Here is a 23,004-nt window from a genome sequence, read left to right as displayed (position 1 = left end):
GAATTAGACATTTTTCAAGTACGAAACCCATTTTCCCAGTATTCTTGACCTCTCTCCTCGTGTTCTTAAAGCAAAAGGTAATACGCTCCATATGGTGTATTTCTTTTACAATGTCTATCCATTGTGTCACTGTGGGAGGGTATTTTTGTAGCCATTTCCTAGTGATAGCCTTTTTACTGGCTGCCAGTAGGCAGTGTGTAAATTATCAGGTATTTCACCCAAGTACAAAGAAATTAAAATGTTTGTTCTATGTCAAATCCCATTATTTTTCCAATGATAGATCTTATTTCTCCCCAGTAAGTTTCGATTGCGGGGCAAGTCCAAAAGGTATGAGAGTGATCCACCCTTGATAGGCCGCATTCCCTCCAACAAGGATGTAGGGAGCCAGTCTGTTATGATTTCAGTTTAGGTGTTATCTTCTTGAGTGTAGGGGCAGTATTTGGATGTTTGGATGAAAAAGGTGCACAAATGAAACTGCCTATTTCTCAGGCCCAGAAGCTAGAATATGCATATAATTGTCAGATGAGGATAGAAAACACTAAAGTTTCCAAAACTGTCAACATATTGTCTGAGTATAACAGAACTGATATTGCAGGCGAAAACCTGAGAAATCCAACCAGGAAGGGCTGTTATTCTGAAACCTCTGTTGCATGCCTTCCCTCCATTTAAAAGCGATATCAACCAGATTCCTTTCCCTATGGCTTCCACATGGTGTTAACAGACTTTAGACATAGTTTCAGGCTTTTCTCGCTCACTTTTCAGAGTAATGATCACATCGCGTCAGTGGATAGCTGGGAGACCTTAGATTTTTGCATGCACGAGCAGCTTGGAGCAGACCTTCTCTCTCTCCCTATTGAAAAGGCTACAGTCCGGTTAAAATATTAATCAATTATTTATTGTGAAAACAACCTGAGGATTGATTATAAAAACGTTTACATGTTTCTACGAACTTTACGGATATTATTTGGAATTTCCGTCTGCCCGTCGTGACCTGCACGAGCTTGAGGATTACTTAACTTCTTCCATATAGGGGTGCTCTTAATTTTTGGATGAAAAAAACGTTCCCATTTTAAACAAGATATTTTGTCACGAAAAGATACTCGACTATGCATATAATTGACAGCTTTGGAAAGAAAACTCTGACGTTTCCAAAACTGCAACGATATTGTCTGTGAGTGCCACAGAACTAATGCTACAGGCGAAACCAAGATTACATTTCATACAGGAAGTGCCCCAGATTTTGAATGTGCTGTGTTCCAATGTCTCCTTATATGGCTGTGAATGCGCCAGGAATGAGCCTACACTTTCTGTCGATTCCCCAAGGTATCTGCAGCATTGTGACGTATTTGTAGGCATATCATTGGAAGATTGACCATAAGAGACTACATTTACCAGGTGCCCGCTTGGTGTCCTCCGTCGAAATTATTGCGTAATCTCCAGCTGCGTGCACTTCTCCATTTGGTTCAGAGGTGAAACCAAACTGCCACGAATGATTTATCATCGAATAGATGTGAAAAACACCTTGATAATTGATTCTAAACAACGTTTGCCATGTTTCTGTCGATATAATGGAGTTAAATTGGAAAAAGGTTCGGCGTTGTAATGACTGAATTTTCGGGGGGTTTTCTTAGCCAAACGTGATGAACAAAACGGAGCAATTTCTCCAACACAAATAATATTTATGGAAAACCTGAGCATTTGCTATCTAACTGAGAGTCTCCTCATTGAAAACATCTGAAGTTCTTCAAAGGTAAATTATTTTTTTGAATGCTTTTCTTGTTTTTGTGAAAATGTTGCCTGCTGAATGCTAGGCTTAATGCTATGCTAGCTATCAATACTCTTACACAAATGCTTGTGTAGCTATGGTTGAAAAGCATATTTTGAAAATCTGAGATGACAGGTGTTGTTAACAAAAGGCTAAGCTTGTGAGCCAATATATTTATTTAATTTCATTTGCGATTTTCATGAATAGTTAACATTGCGTTATGGTAATGAGCTTGAGGCTAGGATTACGCTCCCGGATACGGGATTGCTCGACGCAAGAAGTTAACAAAACGTGTCAACCAAATGGAGGTTTTTGGATATAAAAATAATATTTTTCGAACAAAACAAACATTTATTGTGTAACTGGGAGTTTCGTGAGTGCAAACATCCGAAGATCAAAAGGTAAAATTGTATTTCTTTTCTGACCAATCCACTTTGCTGCTAGCTGTTTGTAATGTTTTGTCTGCTGAGAGAGATGTCCTCACATAAAACACTTGGTTTGCTTTTGCTGTAAAGCTTTTTGAAATCTGACACGCCAGGTGGATTAACAAGCTAAACTGTGTTTTGGTATATTGCACTTGTGATTTCATGAAAATTAAATATTTCAATTTGTATTTGGCGCTCTGCAATTCAGCAGATGTTGACGAAAATGATCCCGCTAAAGGGATCGGTGCACCAAGAGGTTATGAAGAAACGTATAACATTCTTCCAATAGAATTCTCTCCGTGACCTTGAGTCGGTGGACCTTTGTTGAGTCTAATATGTTCAACCATGGTTTCATCGGTTATTTCAATGTTAAGTTCCTCCTCCCATTTCTTTTTAATATAGTTTGTAGAATGTTTCTTTGAAGATTGAATGCCCAAGTAGAGATTAGTTTTTTTTTGTTACGCCCCAAGTTGTATGCATTAGTGAATACTTGGATTAATTTTGGAGGTGCTCGAGGGTCAGTCACTATCTCCCTTAAGAAATAGTGTCGAACTTGTGTCCTGAGTTGCAGGGATGAAGCTTGTGTCATATGTGGGCCAACTCAGAAGTTTGATCTCTCTGTCTAAATTATTTTGCCTAACTACCCTAAACCATGTCTTCAGAGAAATTAATCCACTGATTTTGTCTATTGTATATTTCTTTTACCATGTGTTTATTTCCCAAAACTGACTGTATGTATGTGTGTCTCTGTCAAAGTAGTGTCAATGTCTTTCCATTTGGATTCATATTCTGAATTGCACCAACACACCAGAGGTCTCAATTGGGCTGACACATAATAATATTTTAGGTTTGTTAAGGCCACACCCCCACAGTTGTTTGGTAATTGTGATGTTGTATATCTAGTTCTTGGTCTCTTACTGCTCCAGATAAACCTTTATATTGTTTATCCCATTCTCTGTTTAGGTGCAATTTCTATGGGCAGTGATTGGAACAAATACAGTAACCTCGGTTGGATGTTCATTTTGATTGTTTCAATTCTACTACAAAGATCTAAGGGAAGTGAATTCCACCGGTCCCGGTTATCATTTATTTTGTTGATGTGATCGTAATTCATGCAATAAATTGTGGGTGTATCTTTTGGTAGATATACTCCAAGATATTTAATGGATGAAGAAGTCCAGTGGAAGTTATACCTACTCTTCAGCTCTTCCTGTGGGGTAGAATTATATACTAGGGCTTGGATCTTGTGTACGTTAACTTCTTAAGTGATCCCTTTGCATGCCAATCCCATTAAAAGAACACCCAGTGAAATAGCAGCGAGCCAAATTCAAAAACAGAAATACTCAAAATCATACAAGTGTTATACATCGGTTTAAACTATTAACTTCTTGTTAATCCAGCCACAGTGTCAGATTTCCAAAAGGCTTTACAGCGAACGCAAACCATGCTATTATTTGAGGACAGCACCCCATCAAACAAACACATGAAAATCATAATTCAACCTACCAGGCCCGACACAAAAGTCAGAAATAACTAGATAATTCATCCCTTACCTTTCAAGATAGTCTTCTGTTGGCACTCCAATATGTCCATTAAAACACAAATGGTCCTTTTGTTCAATTAATTCTGTCATTATATCCCCAAAAATGTTTCCTGTAATTTCAGCAGTTTCTGTGCTTTAATCTTTTTCTTGAGAGATGATGTGGCTATGAACTTCCCTATAATAACCACCTTAGCTGCATCCCACAATATAGCAGGAGATACTTCCCCATTATCATTATTCTCCAGATAGATGTTCAATTCTGTCTTTATTGATTCCTTGAATGCTGGATCATTCAGTCTCCTTGTATTAAGTCTCCATATAGTATTTCTTGGTTTGCTATCAAGGTGTAGAGTAAGGTAAACTCCATTATGATTTGATAAGTCGCTCTGCCCAATCTTACAATCCTTAATCCTGGGTTTATCTGCACATGAAAAAAAATAGTCTAACCTGGAGTATTCAGTGTGGCGGGCTGAGTAAAAAGTAGTCTAACCTGGAGTATTCAGTGTGGCGGGCTGAGTAAAAAGTAGTCTAACCTGGAGTATTCAGTGTGGCGGGCTGAGTAAAAAGTAGTCTAACCTGGAGTATTCAGTGTGGCGGGCTGAGTAAAAAGTAGTCTTACCTGGAGTATCCAGTGTGGCGGGCTGAGTAAAAAGTAGTCTAACCTGGAGTATTCAGTGTGGCGGGCTGAGTAAAAAGTAGTCTAACCTGGAGTATTCAGTGTGGCGGGCTGAGTAGAAAGTATATTCCTTATCAGTCCTGTGGATGTCACGGCCATACTTCGAGCAGTCCTAGATCCTGCAGTATCTTATTGATCTTTTTGGCAACTAGATTCATTTTCCTATTTTGGTTTGTGCTGTCCAATTTTGAGTTTAGAATTGTGTTAAAATACCATACACAGATAAGAGTGCCAGAGGTTTCTGTGGTAATTAAATCAAACACCTTCCTGTAGAAGACCATGTCACTCCCTGGGGGTGCGTAAACATTAAATAATGTAACTTCCTTGTTATCCAGTTTACATTTAACAAGTATAAATCTACCCTCCTTGTCTTTTATTTCTGACAAACTCAAAATTAACTGAATTTGGGATCAAGAATGCAACTCCCCTTCTACCCACTTTGTAAGAAGAAAAAAGTGTTCCTAAATCCCATTTTCTTGAGTTCCTCGTGTTCAGGTGTGGATAAGTGGGTTCCTCGTGTTCAGGTGTGGATAAGTGAGTTCCTCGTGTTCAGCTGTGGATAAGTGAGTTCCTCGTGTTCAGGTGTGTATAAGTGAGTTCCTCGTGTTCAGCTGTGTATAAGTGAGTTCCTCGTGTTCAGCTGTGGATAAGTGAGTTCCTCGTGTTCAGCTGTGGATAAGTGAGTTCCTCGTGTTCAGCTGTGGATAAGTGAGTTCCTCGTGTTCAGCTGTGGATAAGTGAGTTCCTCGTGTTCAGCTGTGGATAAGTGAGTTCCTCGTGTTCAGCTGTGGATAAGTGAGTTCCTCGTGTTCAGCTGTGGATAAGTGAGTTCCTCGTGTTCAGCTGTGGATAAGTGAGTTCCTCGTGTTCAGCTGTGGATAAGTGAGTTCCTCGTGTTCAGCTGTGGATAAGTGAGTTCCTCGTGTTCAGCTGTGGATAAGTGAGTTCCTCGTGTTCAGCTGTGGATAAGTGAGTTCCTCGTGTTCAGCTGTGGATAAGTGAGTTCCTCGTGTTCAGCTGTGGATAAGTGAGTTCCTCGTGTTCAGCTGTGGATAAGTGAGTTCCTCGTGTTCAGGTGTGTATAAGTGAGTTCCTCGTGTTCAGCTGTGTATAAGTGAGTTCCTCGTGTTCAGCTGTGTATAAGTGAGTTCCTCGTGTTCAGCTGTGGATAAGTGAGTTCCTCGTGTTCAGCTGTGGATAAGTGAGTTCCTCGTGTTCAGCTGTGGATAAGTGAGTTCCTTGTGTTCAGGTGTGGATAAGTGAGTTTCCTGCCAGAATAATATGTCACCTCTCTCCCATTTCATCTTTGCTATGACCTTACTTCTCTTGATGTCACTCCCCAGTCCGTTTACATTGAGACTTATGACCTTACTTCTCTTGATGTCACTCCCCAGTCCGTTTACATTGAGACTTATGACCTTACTTCTCTTGATGTCACTCCCCAGTCCGTTTACATTGAGACTTATGACCTTACTTCTCTTGATGTCACTCCCCAGTCTGTTTACATTGAGACTGATGACCTTACTTCTCTTGATGTCACTCCCCAGTCCGTTTACATTGAGACTGATGACCTTACTTCTCTTGATGTCACTCCCCAGTCTGTTTACATTGAGACTGATGACCTTAAATTCCCGGTGATGCATCAATATAAATAAAAAAACCCTGTGCACCATATCTGCCTGCTTATCATGAACCTAAAAATGAACGAAAAATCAAGAACGATAATAAAGTAAACCAAAGTGGGAAAATACTTTGGTATTCGGACTCCCATGTCAGAGGACTGTCTCTTGCCTCTGGGGTTTGAGGAGATGAGCCTGTCCGCAGGAGGGGCCACTCACTCAGATATGAAGATGTGTGACGTAGTCACAAACAAGACCTATAAACCTATAAAATAAAATAATAAGGGCGCCTATTTCGTCGCTTATACACATCGGTTAATTACAAGTGAAACTATATCGGTCATGCGTGCATATCATGAATCCTCCCCTTGATATGCCCTTCTGTCGCCCCGTTGTCAATGTGTCACTAATATATATATTATATATGTTATTACCGTGACGCTACTTAGTGTGTTCATAAAGAACACAGACTATTGGCTACTCACCCTTGTTCAGCATTGGGGGAAAATAGGGGAGATGTTGACATTATTGCAATAGGTAAAACCATAACAACCCAAAGTCTTAACAGATCGCGGTAACTATTAATTCTGTTAAATCCGGTTCAGTGTCTTCCATCTTCCCGTTGGAAATGCCTGAGTCTCTCTCGGATGTGAACATCCTCACGCCTAGAGGGTTTCCCTCTTTCTCCATGACCCTGCTTGTCAACAATGATCCATGGGAGAGCCTGCTGGAGTCTTTCCACTGGTGATGTCCTCTTTCTCCATGACCCTGCTGGTCAACAATGATCCATGGGAGAGCCTGCTGGAGTCTTTCCACTGGTGATGTCCTCTTTCTCCATGACCCTGCTGGTCAACAATGATCCATGGGAGAGCCTGCTGGAGTCTTTCCACTGGTGATGTCCTCTTTCTCCATGACCCTGCTGGTCAACAATGATCCATGGGAGAGCTTGCTCGAGTCTTTCCGCCGGTGATGTCGCCTTTCTCCTGGCGGTATACTCCACTGGGAAGCCCCTTGACTTCAGGTCCTCAGCCGCCTCGTCTGCATGCTCGTATGTAACCAGGCCATTTTCCAGAGACAGCGACAGCGAGAGACAGAGACAGCGACAGACAGAGACAGCGACAGAGCGAGACAGCGACAGAGCGAGACAGCGACAGAGCGAGCCAGACAGACAGAGAGCCAGACAGACAGAGAGCCAGACAGACAGAGAGCCAGACAGACAGAGCCAGACAGACAGACAGACAGAGAGCCAGACCAGACAGACAGACAGACAGAGAGCCAGACAGAGCCAGAGAGCCAGACAGAGCCAGACAGAGCCAGACAGACAGACAGCAGAGCCAGACAGAGACAGAGCGAGACAGCGACAGACAGAGACAGAGCGACAGACAGAGACAGAGCGACAGACAGAGCCAGAGACAGAGCGAGACAGCGACAGAGACAGAGCGAGACAGCGACAGAGCGAGACAGCGACAGAGACAGAGCGAGACAGCGACAGAGAGAGACAGCGACAGAGAGAGACAGCGACAGAGACAGAGCGAGACAGCGACAGAGACAGAGCGACAGAGACAGAGCGACAGACAGAGAGAGACAGAGACAGAGAGAGACAGCGACAGAGAGAGAGACAGAGACAGAGACAGAGACAGAGACAGACAGAGAGAGACAGAGAGAGACAGAGAGAGACAGAGAGAGACAGAGAGAGACAGAGAGAGACAGAGAGAGACAGACAGAGACTGACCAGGTCAGTTACGAGAGAGAGCAATACAGACAAAGAGATGACAGTATGTGGCAAATCTGAACGTCCTTGAGTTTTCCCATTTACTTTGAAATTCAATGTCAGCCATGACACAACAAACAGTCAACAGACAGATGGTCTTTTCTCGAGTTTGCATCCAAAATTGCATCCTATTCCCTATATAGGCCACTACTTTTGACCAGAGACCTGGGCCCGGTTTCCCAAAAGCATCATAAGGCTTAGTTAACCCATTGGGGTGTCACACCATGGTGCGCAATGACAGAAATCACATTTAGATTATGGTAATTCATCTTAACAGAACACACATCTCCTGTAATGAAGCAGCCAATAAAATGTAATTTTCAAATCATTTGCCAAAATGCAATTAGCTGGAAAACAACATTCTAAATCAACACACCTGATGCGAACGAAATATGACAGATATGAAAATCTCTGTTAGAAACGTAGAAAGAGGGTGAATCTATAGATGCTACAACGACGATGGGTTGCTAATATGACTAGAATTGGGTCTTTGGATTCTGGACAACGAAAGAAAGTTATATGAAAACCAGTAGAACAGGAGAGAACTGGAAAATGAGTCTCTTTCATAGGCAGCGCTAGTGGCAATAGGCATAGCTGAATATTGAGGTGCGGTTGTTAGTGAAAAGCATCTAAAACAAGTGTGAAGATAATGTGTTTTGAGTAGAATTTAATATGTTGAGACAAGAAAAAGAGGGGTGTGTAGCCTAATAGTTCCTCACAGTTGGCCTATTTAAAAAAATATTTCCAACAATCTCCCCCTCGATAATCACAAAGCCATCTGATGATCCCATATAGCCAGTGGAAATGTCATAAAATACCTTTCCCTTGTGCAAAATCAGTTGTCTGTCCTGAGCTCACTGCAAGGAAAATCAAGGGCCCGGAATAGACTATAGTTGATACAATGTTGCAAGTTCACTAGCTACAGTGTAGTGCTGGATCCAGTTGATTGTATCAAATCAATGTTGCACTTCACAAGAAATTGCTCAAGTCAAGACAGATAGAAGAGGGAGGGAAATAGGCTAGGTAAAGAGAATAATGTGATTCAAATATACCGATGAAAGAACTGGAATTTTCAAACTGTTTATATATTTGTCGGCCTTATGTTTTTTACTTGGTTGACAAATGAGAGTTAGTTCCATATGCTCATTTAGGTAATGTAGTAGCCAATAGTCACTGTGCATCAATGTGTCCACATGGCAGAGGCTGCTGCTCTCGCATTAGTTTAATTTTAACTTTTATATTTGTATCATTTTAAATTAAGATTTATGATTAACCTCTTGACAATGATTTTGAGAAACGAAAACGTTATTATTGAAATGAAACTGTTACACGAAAATGCACAGATGAAAATCAACTGGCATGCAGATCGGTATAAATGGTAGGATAAATTGTACGCTTCTCGAAAGTTGAAACTCACGCGTAGCCTATGAAGTCTTCATAAAATATAAAAACATGCCTCATAATATTAAGTACAACATTCAGGTTTCAAACAACTAAGTATGATTTCAAAACGCATACTGCCTCCAGATCACATTGTAAAGTGGTGGGTGACACACTGATAGCCTGTTAACCATTGTTTTTTCTTCCAGTCAATTTGGCAACAATGCTATTTATCGGCTTTTCTTTTTGGGCCAAAAGCCAGCAATTGCCGGCTAACGAAAATCCTGTTTGAGACCCAGCCCTTGCTGTGTTTTGAGCAGCCTTCTCTAGTTAAGATACAGACATGAATGAGCCTGTCGGACTGTGGTTGTAGGAATGTAATCCATTGTTTATATGGGGATCTGATGCTGCCAACGATAATGTCTCTATTCTCTCTAAACTCCATTGTAAAAGATAGGAGATCCTTATATCTGGGTTCTGCTAAAAACTGAGAGAATACCACAGATTCTGCGAGAATACCACAGATTCTGCAAGCGTCCCAATTGGTATCCTATTAAGACCCCTTGACTTTAACATTGTTAAATTAGAGCCTTATTCTAAAATGGATTAAATTGTTTGTTACACCCCCAAATCATCTCAAACTCAATTGATTGGAGATGATTTGATCACAGGTGGGCTCCAAGTTGTAGAAACAGCTCATGGATGATCAATGGAAACAGTATGCACCGGAGCTCAATTTCGTGTCTCATAGCAAAGGGTCTGAATGCTTATGTAAATAAAGTATCTGTTTTTTTATTTACATTTTAAACCCTGTTTTAGCTTTGTCATTATGGAGTATTGTGTATAAATGTATAATTTAATCAATTTTAGAATAAGGCTGTAACCTAACAAAATGTTGAGAGTCAAGAAGTCTTAATACTTTCCGAAGACACTGTACATAGTGCATTACTTTTGACCAAAGCTCTCTGGGCCTTCGTCAAAAGTAGTGCACTTTTTAGTGAATAGGGTGCCATTTGGGACAACTATTTTTCTTGATTCTTTATCATCTGACAGTCAGATTCCTGGTTCTGTGAGTTGTTAAACTCAAGGTCAGCCTGTGATGAATGACACAGTCAACAAGACAAGAAAGATAGTGAGTGTATCACTGCCCTGGGAACATGACTCCACCACAACATCATAACACGCACACACTCACAGTAGGAGTCTTATCCAGGTTTACTGGCATCTCGAATTCCCAGTCAGTAAAGATCGCCACACCTCCAGTTAATTACCACTGAGGTATGATAGGATCTCTCACAGAGAAAGCAAATTTGACAACCTAAATCAGTGTATAGAAATGATCTGCAGAGTTAACTTAGCTATTGCTACATCCTTAAAACCAATCTACACAATATTAGTCTCTTTCAAATCAAACATCTATCCTATCCCCCTTTTGTCTCATAATTATACAAAAGAAATGGAGGCCTTATGCAACATTCTTTCCTTGATGTGGTAAAAAGGAGCACATCAATTTGGTTTCCGTACACAGTGCTGTTTCATTAGGCTACGGCTCCATACATTTGCATAGTCAGACCATACTGGAGTGGAAATGAGAAACAGATCAAAGAGATAACAAGAGGGTCAGCCAAGGGAGGGAGGAAGGAAGGAGTGAGAGGCAGAGAGAGAGCAAGAGAGCTCATGGTTTCTTAGAAACCGAGCAAACTGATCCAGCCATCTCTCCCTCCATCCAATCTAACGCCTTGCTTTATTTCCAGTTCAGCTCACGATCCATCCATCCATCCATCCATCCATGTGCTGTCCTCTCCCATCAGGGGCAGGCTTTGATAAGACCTGTGCTGTGAGCGGCAGGCAGGGAGGGAGAGAGCGAGCGAGCCCGACAGAGGAGAGGAGTGCTGTGACTCACATGCCACGTCTATGCTGCATGGACAGGGAGCAGGCAGGGAGGGAGAGACGTGTGCGCACACACACACACATGGCAGTGCTACAGTGTAGAGAGTGATGTAGTGCTCTCCATTGGGCTATCTGGTGGATCTATTATGGCGTGTGGTATATGTTCCTGGCATGGTAAACACCAATAAATAAATCAGCCATTCTGAGTGATCACCTTCAACCAATGGTGAATCATTTCTATCGTAATGGGAGTGGTCTCTTCCAGGATGAAAATGCCTCCATCCATAGGGCACGAGTGGTCACTGAATGGTTTGATGAGTGTGAAAACGATGTAAGCCATATGCCATGGCCGTCTCAGTCGCCAGATCTGAACCCTATTGAACAATCATGGGAGATTTTGGAGCAGAGCCTGAGACTGCGTTTTCCACAATCATCAACTAAACACCAAATTTAAATTGTATTTATTAAAGGATGGCCATTAGCTGCTGCCGAGGCAGCTCTTCCTGAGGTCCAGCAACATTAAGGCAGTTATATACAATAAAACATATTACAACACATTAAGTGTGTTCCCTCAGGCCACTACTCTACAATACAAAATCCATGTGTACGTGTGTAGAGTGCATGTCTTATCATGTGTATGTGTCTCTTCACAGTCCCCGCTGTTCAATAAGGTGTATTTTTATCGGTTTTAAAAATCTGATTCTACTGCTTGCATCAGTTACCTGATGTGGAATAGAGTTCCATGTAGTCATGGCTCTATGTAGTACTGTGCACCTCCCATAGTCTGTTCTTGACTTGGGGATTGTAAAGAGACCTTTGGTGGCATGTCTTGCAAACAAGTAGTGACGAAGTCATTATCTCCTCCACTTTGAGCCATGTGAGATTTACATGCATATCATCTCTGTACATTTAGGGGCCAGCCGTGCTGCTCTGTTCTATTTCACTGGGTGTTGTCAAATCGTGCAAAGGGATCACTAAGAAGTTAACATACCATAAATACCATAGTATATAGACAAACAAAAGCAGGCTCGATAGTTTGGTGCCAGGGGGTTTGGATTTTGTTTTGGGGGCCTTTGTGCCTCACCTGAAAAGGAGGTGAAACACTGACAGGAGCTATACAGTAGCAGAAGGCTTCTCATAGACAGTGTTTTGCATCAGAGGGGTGAATTCTTACACCGGCTGTTGACTCCGAGCAAGCCATCAGGATCATGGTTGGATTTTCAACTGATCCATGCACACGAGTGTGCAAACATTACTGAGCATCAGAAGTCCACATCATAATATTTTGATGTGGAGAACGACGAGAGCGATGGAACATGACGAGAATAAGGTGGATCCATAAAACGCAGCAGTAGGTGAGCAGTGACCCATCCTGTGAAACCAGTAGTAGAGGAAACCCATTGAGTCCACAGCTGGAGCTATACCTGTGTGAACACCTGGGTTGTACACCAGCATGCTCCAGCTGCTGGAGATGACCTGTATAACAGAGAGAAATATAATCAACACATCCAACACCATCCGGACACACTCACACCACACTCCAATGCACACACAAGAGAGAGAAAAAAAACACATCTGCACCCATCCAAGCTATTCTTAGATCAATTCCAAACACTAAAATGTTAATCTGACTGGTTCATAGTAACAGGGAACTAAATACCAAAACTCAAAAAGGCTACATACTGTACAAGTTCTTCCACAGACAGCTGGAAAGAGGTAGACCAAATCAATAACTATCGGTTAGCAAACTTGTTCAAATATCTGTGGGGAGGGATGGTATGTGGTGGTGGGATACTAAATAGACAGGAACATCTGATTAACACTCAACTCATTAGGAACTAAGTCTTCTTGAGTACAGCTGGAATGTTAGGGGACAAAGTGAATACTATCACTTAACAGATTATTTACGATCACTTAACAGTTTAAAAACTCTGTTAAGCTGGCTGAACCATAACAATGTCAAACCTACTTGAGGGGGCTTCGTTGCACTCAAATCAGGCTCAGTCCTCTGGTCTCAGTACAGATTACAGAAGAGTACTTACTTACGAGTACAAACAATGATCTCAAGAACTGATCAGAGTACAGCCGTGGCCAAAAGTTTGAGAATGAAAATTAATATTTGTGTCAAAGTCTGCTGCCTCAGTTTGTTTGATGGCAATTTGCATATATTCCAGAATGTTATGAAGAGTGATCAGATGAATTGCAATTAATTGCAAAGTCCCTCTTTGCCATGCAAATAAACTGAATCTCAAAAACATTTCCACTGCATTTCAGCCCTGCCACAAAAGGACCATCTGACATGTCAGTGATTCTCTCGTTAACAAAGGTGTGAGTGTTGACGAGGACAAGGCTGGAGATCACTCTGTCATGCTGATTGAGTTTGAATAACAGACTGGAAGCTTCATAAGGAGGGTGGTGCTTGGAATCATTGTTCTTCCTCTGTCAACCATGGATACCTGCAAGGGAACACGTGCCGTCATCATTGCTTTGCACAAAAAGGGCTTCACAGGCAAGGATATTGCTGCCAGTAAGATTGCACCTAAATCAACCATTTATCAGATAATCAAGAACTTCAAGGAGAGCGATTCAATTGTTGTGAAGAAGGCTTCTTGCACCCAAGAAAGTCCAGCAAGTGCCAGGACTGTCTCCTAAAGTTGATTCAGCTGTGGGAATGGCAGCAGGCAGGTGACTTTGAAGATGGCCTGTGTCAAGAAGGGCAGCAAAGAAGCCACTTCTCTCCAGGAAAAACATCAGGGACAGATATTCTGCAAAATGTACAGGGATTGGACTGCTGAGGACTGGGGTAAAGTCATTTTCTCTGATGAATCCCCTTTCTGATTGTTTGGGGCATCCGGAAAAAAAGCTTGTCCGGAGAAGACAAGGTGAGCGCTACCATCAGTCCTGTGTCATGCCAACAGTAAAGCATCCTGAGACCATTCATGTGTGGGGTTGCTTCTCAGCCAAGGGAGTGGACTCACTCACACTTTTGCCTAAGAACACAGCCATGAATAAAGAATGGTACCAACAGATCCTCCGAGAGCAACTTCTCCCAACCATCCAGGAACAGTTTGGTGATGAACAATGCCTTTTCCAGCATGATGGAGCACCTTGCCATAAGGCAAAAGTGATAACTACGTGGCTCGGGGAACAAAACATCGATATTTTGGGTCCATGGCCAGGAAACTCCCCAGACCTTCATCCCATTGAGAATTTGTGGTCAATCCTCAAGAGGCAGGTGGACAAACAAAAACCCACAAATTCTGACAAACTCCAAGCATTGATTATGCAAGAATGGGCTGCCATCAGTCAGGATCAAATCAAATGTATTTATATAGCCCTTCGTACATCAGCTGATATGTCAAAGTTCTGTAAAGAAACCCAGCCTAAAACCTCAAACAGCAAGCAATGCAGGTGTAGAAGCAAGGTGGCTAGGAAAAACTCCCTAGAAAGGCCTAAACCTAGGAAGAAACCTAGAGAGGAACCAGGCTATGTGGGGTGGCCAGTCCTCTTCTGGCTGTGCCGGGTGGAGATTATAACAGAACATGGCCAAGATGTTCAAATGTTCATAAATGACCAGCATGGTCAAATAATAATAATCACAGGCAGAACAGTTGAAACTGGAGCAGCAGCACAGCCAGGTGGACTGGGGACAGCAAGGAGTCATCATGTCAGGTAGTCCTGACATGTGGGCCAGAAGTTAATTGACAGCATGCCAGGGTGGATTATAGAGGTCTTGAAAAAGAAGGGTCAACACTGCAAATATTGACTCTTTGCATCAACTTCATGTAATTGTCAATAAAAGCCTTTGACACTTATGAAATGCTTGTAATTATACTTCAGTATTCCATAGTAACATCTGACAAAAATATCTAAAGACACTGAAGCAGCAAACTTTGTGGAAATGAATGTAATTCTCAAAACTTTTGGCCACGACTGTACAGCAGAAGAATATAAACGCAGTGAGCCCATTTCCTTACAGTTCTGCCATTCCCTTAAGCCAGTGCTTCTGTGGTATAATATTAATAGCTGTCACAAGATAAGAGGTTCATTGTGTATTCAGTGGTTGCAGCATCACAGATTTATACTACAAATGACTGGATTAGCATCACCTCATCTCAAACTCTGTGTGTGTGTGTGTGTGTGTTACTTTAGAGTACAACACCTTCATTTACATTTAACTGCTGTTTCAATTAACGCTGTAATACTACAGGGAGCCATTAAAACACCTGGATACATAAATCTTAAATGGAACATCGAATCAATTCAACCTTAAGCTACATGAGGACATGTCGAGCCTAGGAGAGATTTACTAACAGATTAAAGGATTATAAATTGGATGTTTAAGGTATTAAAACTGCCAACCCAGCGAGGTAAAAAAAGACAGTGAAGTTTGAGTCAAAAAAGTTTGACAGGCAGCAACTGGAGGCTTTTTAGACAGGACTTCTGGTTGGGGGAAACCATTAAGATGAACAAATAGCAAGCAAGGAATACATCAATAGGACAACAATTTACATACCTCAGCAAGAACGAGAGAGAGAGAGAGAGATGCCAGGCGAGGTTTTCTACTCATAAATTGCCATAGTTGGAGGTGAGAGGGTGCCAAACTTCAGAGTAATGTATGTGTACCCAGGCACGTGGTGAATCTGAATGAACCATGCTCCCTTGGAACGATCTCCTTTCAGTCGGCCCATATGTATCAAGCATCTCTGAATGTGAGTGCTGATTTGGGAACAGTTTAGCATTTTAGGTCATAATGAATCAGATTATTATGGACAGGCAGGACTTGATCCTAGATCAACACTCCTACTCAGAAAGTGCAGACCTTGATCTCCTGACTGGCGCGGTGGTGTAAGACACTGCATCTCAGTGCTAGAGGCATCACTACAGACCCTGGTTCGATTCAAGGCTGTAATCACAACCGGGCCGTGATTGGGAGTCCCATAGGGCGGCACACAATTGTCCCAGCGTCGTTAGGGTTTGGCCGAGGTAGGCCGCCATTGTAAATAAGAATTTGTTCTTAACTGACTTGCCTAGTTAAATAAATAAAAATCTCTAGATTATTAATCTCTAGATTTAAAACAAAAGATACTGCCCTTTAACGCAATTCCTCTTCATCAATGAGGCTTATACTGGGATACATGCGAGGGGAAAAACCAAAGCTGGAAACAATTCACTTCTAAATACTATTAACTTTGTGTCATTTTCATTTAAAGACCCCTTATGGGTTTAGAAATGTTTATTTGGGCAAATCGAGAATAGAGCAGGGGCTTGCTCTGACCATTTAAAGTATTTTCCCCCGTGTGTGTGTGTGTGTGTGTGTGTGTGTGTGTTATGACCATTAAAAATAGTATTTTCCCTGTGTGTTCAATTTCTTTGTCACACTGTTCTTCAGGGGTCTATAAAAAGGGATGATATTCTACTGACACATCACTTCTGGACTGCTAGTCAAGGCTTTCCAGGCTGGACACACTGGTCCTCCAGGTGTGAAGAAGAGTTTGTTTTTACTAACACACACACAGTAGATTTAGGAATAGGTTATATGACTACATTGTTGTGTAGATTTATGGAGGCATCAAGTGACACCACATCAATTGTGACAACGTATTGTACTCTGTTAGATGAATGCATACTGTAAGACTACAATTTAATCAAATCAGGCAATTAGCTCAATCCTAAACACCATAAGGCAGAAAATGTAGATACCACTGATATGTAACTGAGGAATTAAGAAATCGGTTGGCATCTTTGAGGAAATCAGTACAAGGCCAATATCAATACAAGGGATAGTCTACACTGGCCTTCATATCCAATGATACGCCATAAATATTTCCAATACAGTCACATCTGTCTACCACAGTCCTGACACCCATAATCCCAGGCAGCCAGACTCGCAGGGAGCCAGTATCTTCGGTGTGTTTATATCAATTGGACATGATGAAACGGGCATTCCTGCTGCTGTGCCATCACAACAAGCAAACAAACACACACACACACACACACACATCTCTTCTGGTTAACGGAACATGGATGAGGGGCTGCACTGCCCTCTGTGAAGAGGTCTGAGATCATCATAGCTGGGGCCATATACTACTGTCACACACACTCAGTCAGACGAAGCAGCTCCGAAAACACAGGATTGGTGTGTGTGTCATTTTTTCAAGATAATGATCCATCTATAGGATGGAGAAAACATATATAGAGAAATCATCTATAGGATAGAGAAACATCTTGAGAAAACATCTATAGGATAGAGAATTCCTCTATACCGGGTATTCCCAAACTATCTGGGTACGCCAAATAAATTGTAAATCACAATTCTCAATCAGTCCATTTAGTAAGGCACATAAGAGCTCTACTGATAGTACTGCTACTACCAGCAATACTATACCTGCACCTGTCGACGACAAGTTGTTCTGCTTCCAGGAGCACATCCAATGCTAGCATCAGTAATTCATAAGAGATTTATTGGTAGCCCAGCTAGCATGGACACTGACAGTTGAGAATCTGATGCAGCCGAAGAGCCCCCTTACCCGGGAAAGCACCGAACAACAGACAGAGATGTTGGACCATCGAAGAGGTGCAACTATGCTGAGAACGGCATTGATTTGGGGTTCACTTATATTGGGAGTAGTGCCTTTCCTCAGCCACAGTGTGTTATATGTGCAAAAGTACTATCTCACAATTCGATGAAACCTTCACTCGTGCAGACATTTAGAAACAAAATACGACAATTAGAAAAATAAGCCACAGGAGTTTGAGCGAGAATACAGACAACTTTCGAGTAGTAAGACATGTATAAAAGCAACAGATACCATTAATAAGAAGGGGCTAGAAGCATCTTATATGGTGAGTTACTGAGTGACTGGGACAGGCAAGCCCCATACTATTGTGGAGGACTTAATTATTCCTGCTGCCACGGATATGGCTGGGACAATGCTGGGGGAAAAGGCCATAAAAACTATAGACAATGACTTCATCAAACAATACTGTTTCACGACGCATCAGTGACATGGCAGGAGATGTTTTGAAACAATTACAACTTCGCATAGAAGCCAGTGAAATCTATGCGTTACAGCTGGATGAGTCAACAGACGTGGCGGGCCTGGCACAGCTCCTGGTATATGTCCATTACGTTTATGGGGGGTCAATTAAGGAAGACATCCTCTTCTGCAAACCACTGAAACCCAGAACAGGAGAGGATCATTTTTAAAGTACTGGACAGCTTTGTGACATCAAATGGACATTGGTGGTCAAGATGTGTTGGTATGTGTACTGATGGTGCAAAAGCCATGACAGGGAGACATAGTGGAGTAGTAACGCACGTGCAAGCAGTTTTCAAATCAAATCACATTTTATTTGTCACATGCACCAAATACAACAAGTGTAGACCTTACAGAGAAATGCTTACTTTCAAGCCCTAAACCAACAATGCAGTTTCAATACCAAAAAATAGTTAGCGATAAGAAAAACTAATAATTAAGGGGCAGCAGTACATAACAATAGCGGGGCTACATACAGGGGGTACCGGTTCAGAGTCAGTGTGTCAATGTGCAGGGGCACCGGTGGAGGTAATTATGTACATGTAGGTAGGGTTATTAAAGTGGCTATGCATAGATAATAACAGAGAAAAGCAACAGTGTGTGGGGAGGGGGGTGAAAATAGACTGGGTAGCCATTCGATTAGATGTTCTGGAGTCTTATGGCTCGGGGGTAAAGCTGTTTAGAAGCCTCTTGGACCTAGACTTGGTGCTCCGGTACCGCTTGCCGTGCAGTAGCAGAGGGAACAGTCTATGACTAGGGTGGCTGGAGTCTTTGACAATTTGTAGGGCCTTCCTCTGACACCACCTGGTATAGAGATCTTGGGTGGCAGGAAGCTTGGCCCCGGTGATGTACGGGGCCGTACGCACTACCCTCTGTAGTGCCTTGCGGTCGGAGGCCGAGCAGTTGCCGTACCAGGCAGTGATGCAACCTGTCAGGATGCTCTGAATGGTGCAGCTGTAAAACCTTTTGAGGATCTGAGGACCCATGCCAAATCTTCTTTTCAGTCTCCTGAGGGGGAACAGGTTTTGTTGTGCCCTCTTCACAACTGTCTTGATGTGCTTGGACCATGTTAGTTTGTTGGTGATGTGTTAGTTTGTTGGTGACACCAAAGGAACTTGAAGCTCTCAACCTGCTCCATGGGGTAGGGTATGTACGTACAGTCACTGTGGGGACGACGTCCTCGATGCACTTATTGATAAAGCCAGTGACTGATGAGGTGTAGTCCTCAATGCCATCGGAAGAAACTCAGAACATGTTCCAGTCTGTGCTAGCAAAACAGTCCCTTAGTTTAGCATCTGCTTCATCTGACCACTTTTTTATAGACCGAGTCACTGATGCTTCCTGGTTAAAATGTTTGCTTGTAAGCAGGAATCGGGAGGATAGAGTTATGGTCAGACTTGCCAAATGGACGGTGAGGGAGAGCTTTGTATGTGTCTCTGTGTGTGGAGTATAGGTGGTCTAGAATTTTTTTCACCTCTGGTTGCACATTTAACATGTTGATAGAAATTCAGTAAAACTGATTGAAGTTTCCCTGCAGTAAAGTCACCCGGAAGCCCCGGAACTCTCGTGTATTTTCTGCACTATGCAATGATATGGGCAGCAACCATTAAACACTTTTACAACATACAGAAGTGCGCTGGTTATCAAGGGGCAAAGTATTGACACGTCGTTTTAAATTGAGAGACGAGCTTAAAGTTATTTACTGACCATCATTTTCACTTGTCTGACTGCTTGCATAATGATGAGTTTCTCACACGACTGGCCTATCTGGGTGATGTTTTTTCTCGCCTGAATGATCTGAATCTAGGATTACAGGGACTCTCCGCAACTATATTCAATGTGCTGGACAAAATTGAGGCTATGATTAAGAAGTTGGAGCTCTTTTCTGTCTGCATTAACAAGGACAACACACAGGTCTTTCCATCATTGTATGATTTTTGTGTGTGAAAATGAACAAGCTTACAGACAATGTCAAATGTAAAATAGCGAAGCACCTGAGTGAGTCGGGTATGCAATTACGCAGGTACTTTCCCGAAATGGATGACACAAACAACTGTATTCATTATCCCTTTCATGCCCTGCCTCCAGTCCACTTACCAATATCTGAACAAGAGAGCCTCAAGGAAATTGCAACAAGTGGTTCTGTGAAAATGGAGTTCAATCAGAAGCCATTGCCAGATTTATGGATTGGGCTGCGCTCAGAGTATCCTGCCTTGGCAAATCGCGCTGTTAAGACACTGATGCCTTTTGCAACCACATACCTATGTGAGAGTGGATTCTCAGCCCTCACTAAATACAGGCACAGACTGTGTGGAGAATTATTTAAGACTGAAACTCTCTCCAATACAATCCAACATTGCAGAGTTATGAGCATCCTTTCTAGAACACCCTTCTCATTAACCTGTGGTGAGTTATTAACCTTATTTGTTCATTGAAAATGAAATGGTGTTCTCTGTAAGATGCTTAAATAAAGAGTAAAATTATTGATTATTATTATTTGTGCCCTCGTCCTTTAAGAGCTCTTTGTCACTTCCCACTCATTCTTATGTTTAATAAATGTATATCGTATAGTGTGTGGCAGCAAAAAAATACAGGACTATAAAATGTTTGCGAACCACTGATCTATAGGATAGAGAAATCATCAAGAGAAACCATCTACAGGATAGAGAAAACGTCTAGAGAGAAAACATCTATAGAATAGAGAAAACGTCTATAGAATAGACGAGAAAACGTCTATAGAATAGAGAAAACATCTAGAGAGAAAACATCTGCAGGCAAACTGCTGCCACTGGATGCAAACTGCTGCCACTGGATGCTTCTAGCCTACAATTACTCCCAAAATGCCATTGATTGCAATGCAATGAAGTGAATGTGGTTGAATTGATAGCGTGCCTCCCATATCTAGTCATTGCGTATATCCTTCATACAATAAAAGCAACTCAATCTGAAGGAGGTGAAAAATGTTCAAAACCACGTGCAAGGGAAACATAGGAGGCAGGAGGAGATGAGCCTGTAGGTTAATTCAGGTTTACAGTGGCCAAAGCTGAACCAGGGAAGTTTGAGCTCTTTGATTAATAACTAAAAGGAAAATACGATTGTATGCCTAGTCATTCAATAATCTTCTTATTCATATAAATAACACATCTAAACTGATTGAGGATATATTGTAACTTGCCCTGTATGCTACAGAACACAGTCTGGACAGAGCTATTTTGTAAACAAGTTATCCACTTATGTTTCAACAACACACGACTTCATACACGACCTATTTCATGGGAAGTCCAGTGTTCAGGGTGGAATTGTAAACTGGAGGCGAACGAGCCAACTTCAAGAGCCGCTGGATTGTTTTGAGCAAGCGTGTCAATCAACAGAACAGCGCCCAGAACCACTGGCGGCCACTCCTGCTGAAAAGTAGCCTACTGATACAATTTCCAGGGCGCGCAGACTAGGCTACTGTATATAACCTAAAATGTAACACTGGCAGTAACATTGGCAATAGTAGCGAAGTGTTTAATAGCGTGTAGCCTAAATCAGTAGAAGCAAAGAAAAAAACTCAAATGCATGCTTTCTGTGTAGGCTAAATCAAAGAACATTTTGAATGTTTACCAACCTGGCAAAGCGCGGGGACTTATCCTGTGCCAAAGCGCTGATGTTCGGAGTTTGTGTCACAGTCAGTCAGTCAGTCAGTTCTGTGTTTTCTGTCCCTCTCCTGAGCGCTAAATTGTGCTGATGTTTTCACTTCCTCTTTCTTCGCTTTCTGTTGGTTGGCTCCGCTCTCCTCCGAGGCTCGAGCAGCGATGCGAGGGACGTCGACCAATTAAAACCCAACAAACAATTGAACAATTGAATGGGACAACAGGACACTCCCCGTTGATTTGTGGCAATTATTATGATAGCAAATGAATAATGTCATGCTTGAACCTCGGGATAAGCGTTTAATATTTCATAGCTATCGATGAATTAATACATAATATATCAAAGACAGCATATGGGGGTGGGGGTTAGGCCTATAACCTTGTAGCCTACCACCTTTATTTGAAATAAAAGGGGGAAACTGACTTTGATTGGGTAAGACCTTAAAATTAAAATAATATTGAACATTCAAATCTGATACCTTTGGGACATAGCTTCTCCCTAGGTCACGTTTCACAATAGATGTAAACAGACAGTATGTAGATGAGAATAATAGACAATCATACAAAAGCTAGAGTACAGTACAGTCAATACCAGACTTAATTAAATTCATGTCATATAGCTACACCTACTGGTTCCAATATCTAAGCTACCCAGCAGGAGAGAGAGAAAGACATCTTAGAGTGAGTGATCTGAACTGTTGCCCCTGTGCCATGCTCACACAGCTCTCCTCTCCACAGTATATCAACAGGATCAATACAGGGCCATGTGCCTCTACTGTCTGTCTGGAATCTAATCTGGGTTAATGGTGTCCAAACACCCATCCTGATGAACCTGTCTGTATGACTGAATCCTGTGGCCTTCTCTCTAGTACGAGATCACAGCTAGGTCAAAATGAATGAAGCCATGTAATATGATCAGTATTAAGTGGTGCTGCATAACATATTTGATTGATATGAGCTATCATATGATAGTTAAAATGTGTAACAATATTTGTATTCTCTTTTTAATAACCACAAGAATTTGTCTGAGCCATCTAAGCAGCATTGATTGTTTAGACTTTGAAATCAAATCAGATCTATTCCAGTCATTGACCACAGTACCTTTGAGCCAAGTCGGAGCATAACTATAGCCAATGGAATCTGTCAAGTTGACTGTGTCAATTGTGCCATCATTCAATGTTAGGGCCTGATGAGATGGCAGTTTGTGGCAGAGAGAAATGGCATACACAAAAAGACAGATCGTATCCTAATTATCTTTAG

At 41.9% G+C, this 23,004-nt stretch overlaps 1 protein-coding gene across 1 annotated transcript in view; it reads right to left on the bottom strand.

Annotated features, from left to right (window-relative positions):
- The window catches only part of LOC112229503 (engulfment and cell motility protein 1-like), a 224,269-nt gene extending 202,392 nt beyond the window's left edge, over positions 1–21,877 (bottom strand). Inside the window, exon 1 of the mRNA XM_042310106.1 lies at positions 21,720–21,877. The gene's annotated coding sequence lies outside the window, so the exon portion shown is untranslated. The remainder of the gene's footprint in view (positions 1–21,719) is intronic.
- Between the last annotated feature and the right edge of the window lie 1,127 nt (positions 21,878–23,004).

The sequence above is a fragment of the Oncorhynchus tshawytscha genome, linkage group LG31 (genome assembly GCF_018296145.1).
Source record: "Oncorhynchus tshawytscha isolate Ot180627B linkage group LG31, Otsh_v2.0, whole genome shotgun sequence".
NCBI classification, from domain to species: Eukaryota; Metazoa; Chordata; class Actinopteri; order Salmoniformes; family Salmonidae; genus Oncorhynchus; species Oncorhynchus tshawytscha.
The sequence above is the reverse complement of the archived record's forward strand: the minus strand, read 5'-3'. Positions and strand labels throughout refer to the sequence as shown.